The sequence below is a fragment of the Palaemon carinicauda genome, chromosome 33 (assembly GCF_036898095.1).
Source record: "Palaemon carinicauda isolate YSFRI2023 chromosome 33, ASM3689809v2, whole genome shotgun sequence".
In the NCBI taxonomy this organism is placed as follows: Eukaryota; Metazoa; Arthropoda; class Malacostraca; order Decapoda; family Palaemonidae; genus Palaemon; species Palaemon carinicauda.
Window position 1 is genome coordinate 78,595,794 of NC_090757.1, and position 7,500 is coordinate 78,603,293.

General features: G+C 35.7%; 1 pseudogene; it reads left to right on the forward strand.

The window, feature by feature from the left end:
• Positions 1-7,123, forward strand: part of LOC137626275 (uncharacterized) — a 30,729-nt pseudogene extending 23,606 nt beyond the window's left edge.
• Positions 7,124-7,500: the final 377 nt, after the last annotated feature.

Genomic DNA, 7,500 nt, shown 5'->3' on the forward strand with positions numbered 1-7,500 from the left:
ATATATCCTAAACAAGGATTCCCCCTCAGGCTCAGTTTCTCAAAATATGCTGACTCCACTAATTAAGATGATGACAGCTTGGTCAAAGCAGGACAGTTCCCTTATCATGGCAGGCGCTCTCGGCAAGGCTTATTTTACTTCAAAGATGCTGATGAAAAAGAAGAAATGACAGGATTGCCCAAACAGGGCCACAGTTGAATCTCGTCTCGACTCACTGCTCACACTGGGAATAGATATTTTTGTCTTTTAAACATCTCCTTTGAAATTATTATATCTACCCATAACAGTAAGTATTACAGATCCCTTGGCAGCTACTAGGCAGATATCGGCAGAATTAGACAGAATAAGTTGCATACTGGAGAGTGGCCTTGGCGGAAGAGAATGGCAAGCACCCATGTCTACCAAAAACCACACGCCAGTACCCCCATAAGCGATGACCTACTTGAACGTTTTATGGCCACCCACATCCGTTTGCACATTTCTTTGCAGCAGACCGGAATCTGTAGTAGTAATAGCATAACTGCAGCCAATGGCCATCAGTAAGTGGCTTTACGGGTCGTCGGCTGGAAAATGAGAGAATGGTGGGTGGTGGCCGGCTTTATCGCCGATTAGGCACGTTACGGGGTAGACATCTGTTTCCTACCGCATTCATGTAGGCTTCGGTTGATGTTAAATAATTTTCTTCTTCATCAGGAGTAGAGGGGTTAATGGAGGTCTTGAAGGTGGTAAAGCGACGTCCATGAGGGCGTCGACTTTGGTCATCAGGTCCTTCATGGGAAAAATATCGACAACCGGTAGAGTAGCATGTACAGACGCTGTTAAGTGTCATACCCAAAGAGCAAGAAGATGGTTCATCTCATAAGGGGAGCTGTCTGCAGCAGGTTACAGGCAAGCGATACTGGTCAAATCCTTGGGTGTGAACAAAGCAGTTTTGTCCCCCAACGATGGCAAGTACTGCCCCAGGAGGTATATTTTGAGGATGTCGTATGCTATTGTGGTGTCCCCTTGCTTCCAAAGCTAATCAGGTATTTCCAGGAAAGTGCCCTCGGTGATCGCCGCGTAAACATGTCACGCCTTTGAATGGAAATTTGACCTCTGTGCTAAGACCAGGTGAATCCTTCCGGCAATGTCATCGAACAGTTAGACACTGCAGTGAGGGGGATGGCAGGAGGGAGCTGGTTGCTCTGAAGGTCACCAATGTGAGAGTAAGCCCTTAAGGTTGTTACTGAGAGGCAGAGTGAATGCAACTAACTTTATTCCAACATATAGCATGATTATACAACAGGTTTTGAACAAGGTAACAAAAATCTAAAGAAACTAATTCTTGAAAAGACAGGCTTAAACAGGATCTGTTAACAGTAAGGTATAGAGATAGATATAAAATAAATAAATAATATATCGTTACAGTGTATGAGCGTGTGAGAAACATGTGCGGTACACATTAAACATTAGGCCACTTCCCTGTAAAGCAAGATAAGAGTGTATTCCTACTTGACTGTTTTCAATGCTGTTGAATTCAGGATATGTAATTGCAATCCAAATAAACCCATCTCCACCATTACATCTGAATGGATTGTATGTAACACTTGGTCTTTTTTTTCCTGTATTTTTCACTAACACTAGTGATTTTTTCTCAAATGACCCATGCATACTCTTTAATAATGAATTCACTCTGACTGGAGGTCTCAGACCAATAAGGAAATACTTCTACCGATAAATATTTCAGAGCAGCAGACCATTCGAATGATAGAAATACGATTATTGTACTTTTAGCACAATTGATTTTAAACAGAGAAGATATATTATTCCAATTCTTCTGCATTTAATCTAGTATATACAATCTATATATGATATGTTTATGACATTGAAAGATTGGATCTAAATTCTGTATTTCGATATAGAAGCTTCCAGTTAGGAAAATATGAAAATTGCAAACATGTAATTCGATCTAATACCAGAGGATATTATCTGTCTTGGGGGTTTTACATATGGCTACTAGTCAGTGGTACAAGAGTTCAGCGATTGAAAATTTAAGTTATATTTATATAAATGGAAACTTCAAGATCATTTGAAATGGATGAGAATGGAAAATCACAAGATCATTTTGGAATACAAAAGTAATTTTTCACACAGTTTTACAGAATAATATAATAAATTAAACCAGCTCCTTCTCCCTTTCATGAGGTACATGGTCCCACCTTTAAAACAGGTTTTATGTAATCTCTTCAGGACTATCATCACTTTTTCATCGAATTCTTGTTATCACCTCAATAAATCTGGACTTGTGAATTTCCTTTTTCTTAGTTTGATAAAGTGCAGTTTTGCTGCTCCAATATTTTCTCTGCAACGAATTTGCTTATTTTCTCGTTGCAGTGCATTCATGCTGTTTTGCTCCTTTCTCCAATGAAATGCATAATTCCACGGAATAATTTTGTCTTTCCTTTTGTATTGCAAAGTAAATTGTAGGGGCTACTTCTCCACTCATAATATCTGGACTTGTAAACTAGATTATTTTATGATTCCAGTCCTTCTGGAATAACATCATTCCTCACAACAACTTATTGTCTTGCAGTTCATGTGTTCTCTCTTCTATGTGTTACGTTTAGCTATCGTACACCACATACTGTAGATTATGCAAATTTACTAAAAAGGTTTACCAAACTATAGCGAAACATTAACAGCAAATGAAAATGATAGCCACCTAACATAAAATATAAATATATTTTAGACTCAAAATAAATATTTACAAGATTACATAGAACCCACAGAAATAATCAACGCGTACCAAAATAAATAACAATATTATATGAATTCTTAAGTAGGTCTTGAGATGACTTCACACACTTCTATGCAGCGAGGGACAGATGATGTCACGTAGTTTCAGAATTGAAGGATGAAATGGAGAAATACATATGATGATAAATGATGAAAGCTTCAAACTTATTTGTTTTGTTCAAGATACTCTACTGTTGTGTGTAGTCACTGTATTTAAGAGTCACATAGAAGGTAGCTGAAAAATGTCTGCATATAGAAGAGGTATGTTATTCTACTCTCCCTCCTCTTGCTTGGCACCTGTCCTTTATATACGAGGGACCAATACTCCCGAATGTTCCTGACAGACAAGGAGCGCCCAGGACCGGTATTACGCAGCATGACGCCAGGCGACAGACCCATTTTCGAGTCATCTTGTACTGTTTAGCTCTTTTCCATCGAATGGCTGGCGCCGAAGTAGAATCTAGAACTGCCATAGAAGAATACTGGGATATTTTCGAGTTACAGCTACATTAACATATAAAAAAACCAATGATTTTATTTTCACATCAATATACAAGAAAAAGTAAGCGCTTATCACAAATTTTGTAATTAAATATATATAAATTGAACGTACATATAACATATGCAAAAGCTTCTACGCCAACATCCAGGCTATATTAACCTTTCTATTTCCAAATAGGTCTTAGATATTTTGTTTTACGTATACATTTAACATATGTATTTTTGTTTCCTAAAAGTTGAAGATAACACCTGTTTTGATAGGCATTGTGACCTATCATGATTTCTGTATCGAGCGCTTGATCATTTTTATTAGTGTGTTAATTCCCTCATATGAAAAATATTTCATGAGTAGTTGACAGAAGACACTATAATTATATAATTATCATCCTATGGCACATGTTTATTCCTCATTAAAGGTGTATAGTAATCAAGATTATTAAAATTGTATGTTTAAAAAGGAGTATTCTTTTGTAGTTACTTTACGCTTCATTGCCTTATAATAAGACTTATTTGTTGATATTATTAGTTTCTGATTCTTACAGACTAATATAAAAATTCATTTCTTGGGATTTTTTTTCAAATTTCTAATAGTAATTAAAATGTAGATGGCACAGTGTAGCATATAACATAATTGATCATTTAATGAAGAAAAAGATAAATTGGCTAATTAAATATTTGATTATTATATGATTGATAAATATCATTCTAGTAATTGCCTTGTAACCATTTCTAAAAAATCTTTCATAGGATTGAAAAGTGTATAGCTTAGAAATGTTCCCAGGTAACATATCAATATTGTGGTTGACCTAAGTAATGAATTAAATATTTTGGTGGGATGAAACAATCATTAGTTAAATGCTAAAATCTACACAACCCTTCTCTGGTTGGTAGTTTATTTTTGTAATGACTCCTATTTCATCCTGGAAAAGAATCATCATAATCATCATCTCCTCCTATGCCTATTGACGCAAAGGGGCCTCAGTTACTTTTCCCCAGTCGCCTCTATCTTTAGCTTTTGAATCAATATTTTTCCATTCATCAACTTCCTGCTGCATACTCCTTAGCCATGTAGGCATGGGTCTTCCTCCTCTTCTAGTGCCTTTTGGAGCCCAGTTGAAAGCTTGGTGAACTAATCTCTCTTGGGGAGTGCGAAGAGCATGCCTAAGCCAGCTCCATCTAGCCCCCATCATGATCTCATCCACATATGGCATTTGAGTAATCTTTCCTATAGTTTCATTTCTAATCTTATCGTGCCACTTAACTCCCAATATTCATTTTCAAATCTATGAAATCTGTTGGATATTGTTTCATTTTCATACCAGTAACACAGATCTCACTAAACTGATACATAGCCTGATATTTCTATGGAATTTCAGGTGATTTAATTTCCAAATTTTACTTTGCCTTGCTATTGTCTGATGTGCTTTTTTAAATCGTTCAATAAATTCTAATTATGAAAATCCGGCATTAGAGATCATAGTTTCTAAATATTTAAATGATTCTACCGCATTAATCCTTTCTCCTTTTAATGACATATCATCTTCCATTTTATATTCCGTTCTCATCATATCTGTCTTTCTTCTCTTCATCTTGAGCTCATGCTGCCTCATACTGTACAACAAAGTGGCTGACTTTAAGACAAGCTATTATCCATCTTCTCAGTGGTGATGGGTCTGCAGTCATACCGATCACACCCTTGTCTAACTAGATGACAGCGTTGGACTGCTAATGAGCTTTGGTATTAGGAATTACTGAAAACTGTCAGCTAAATTTGTAGGCAACAAAATTTCCATTTATTTTATTACGATGCTTCTGTTCCAAGTTCACCATATCACTATAGTGGATCGGAAGCTACTTTTGTATAGTTTACATGAGCTCAGCTAGTAATTGACTGTAAAGGAAGAAGTCTGTTTCCAGATATACATCTGTGTTAAACTACAACTAATCTACAGTGGGTAGATTATGCATTCTTTACCTAAAGCAGTACCAAACTAACTTAATTATTCAGCCGATTCTGAACCCCATGCTAAGTTTCATCATCATGAATTTGTAAACCAACAGTGGTCATCACCAAGCTTCTTCAGGTTGGAATGTTTACCTGGTATTTGTATTATTTTTCTTTTTGACTAACTACTATATTTTTTTTCGATCAATTCCATATAATCAGTACTTCTCTTCTCAGTGTTTTCCGATATAAAGTCTCGGCATTTGACTCAGTATAAATGCTAAATCATTTAGGTAATATTCCGCAAAGAAGTGTTGTTGATGGGCGCCATACTAAGCATAGGAATTTAATATATGGTGTTCTTCGTGGTATTGTTGTTTGGCCTAGAAAACAACCTCGTTGCATATGCAGATGATGCTACTCTGCATAAATTTCATCTCCTGAATATAGGCCTAGGGTTGCTGAATCACCCCATAGAGATCTTGTTAAAATTAGCGTATGTTGCAAATTATGGGGTATGAAGTTGAACCTTAACAAAACTCAAAGTATCATTATAAGTAGGTCTAGGACGGTGATTTCTCTACATCCAGATCTAAGCATTGATGATATTTCTTTAACTGTGTTCAACTATTTTAAAGTTTTAGGTTTAACTCTTGGTAGCATATTTACTTTTGAGAAAAACATTCGGTCCATCTCTTCTTCACGTATACAAAGAATTGTCTTATTGATAAACTCTTCTAAGATTTTCGGTGATCAATCTATTCTGAAGAAGTGTTTTAACTTTCATTCTGCTTTATTTCGAGTTTTGTTCTTCTGTCTGGTCTTCAGCTGCTGAATCTCTTTGTAATTTGTTGGACAGGAACTTACAGTCTATTAAATTTCTTATTCCTGATCTATATATTAATCTCTGACACCATCAGTCAGTTACTTGTTGTGCATGTTTCATAAAATTTGTCATAATTATGACCATCATTTCCATTCCGATCTTTCCGCACAGTACCATATTATTCATAATACTAGGATTGCAGTTTATTATAATAGGCATGCCTGCTCCACCGTAAACCTCAGTACTACACAATACTCTAGAAGTTTTATTCCAGGTGGGACCAAGTTATGGAATAATCTTCCTAATCAGGTAGTTGAATTGGCGGAGCTTCAAAAGTTCAAACTTGCAGTCAATTTTTTCATGTTGAGCAAGTTGAGTAAAATTTCTTTTTATATTCTATATATGAAAAATCTATTTCAATCTGTGACTGTTCTTTAATTGTTTTATTTTCATTGTTTATTGCTTTTCTTGTAATTTATTTATTTCCTTTCTTCACTCAATATCATTACACAGTGTTGAAGCAACAACCTACTGAACCAGACATAATTTTTCAAAAAGATAACTAGATTTGAATTTGCAATCTATGACGACGATAAATGTTCCCTAAATACAATTTTTTTTATATATATATTTCAGCAAAAAGAAACTGAGTCTGAAGTTTTCTCCATCGTTGGTGCTGCATTGGGAGTCGTGTGGGTGATTTTGGTGCAGTTCATAGTTGGAATAGCCATAGTGAGAAGGTCGGACGGTTCCCCAAGAAAATCAGTTGCTGAGAAGAGACGTTAACAACATCCTCTGGCGTAAGATTAGACCCGGATGTTGTTTAATCAATGAAACCTCTGGACATTACCCCGTGTGTCCAAGAGGAACATACAAAAGAAACCGATCAGATGTTCACTTGCCCTGAGCACAGGTATCCTGATGGTAATGAAGGATGCTAGATGAACCACATCTAATTACAGTAGAAAGAGATGAAGGACTTCTTTTTCTGTCAAATACTACCACATTTGTTTGACTCACCTCGACAACGTCATGCATATGATATAGATAAACGAGTAAATTAAAAACGGATATCATGCTGGATGCATAATAAGATGCCTGATTGTACTACAAATATTCGTTCAGGTAAGTCCTGTGATAAGGACTCGTTTGTTTTACCAAGACAATTGGTATTGCAAATTCAATATGTTATCCCTCAGACCTTATCATTTACAAATTTTAGAGCATAATCATCAGTGATTTGAAAGTATATCTAAAATAGATTTTTAGAACCAATTTCTTAGAGATACGCCTATATCATTGTATGCATTTAGCATAAAGCTGCATATTATTCTAAGAAGAAAATTAATCTATCAAACAGCTCTGAAGCTGGAAGTATTTATAGTCGGTTATTATAATAAAGACATTTTTTTTTCTACAACCAATTACGAATATTAATGGAGGTGCACTCAAT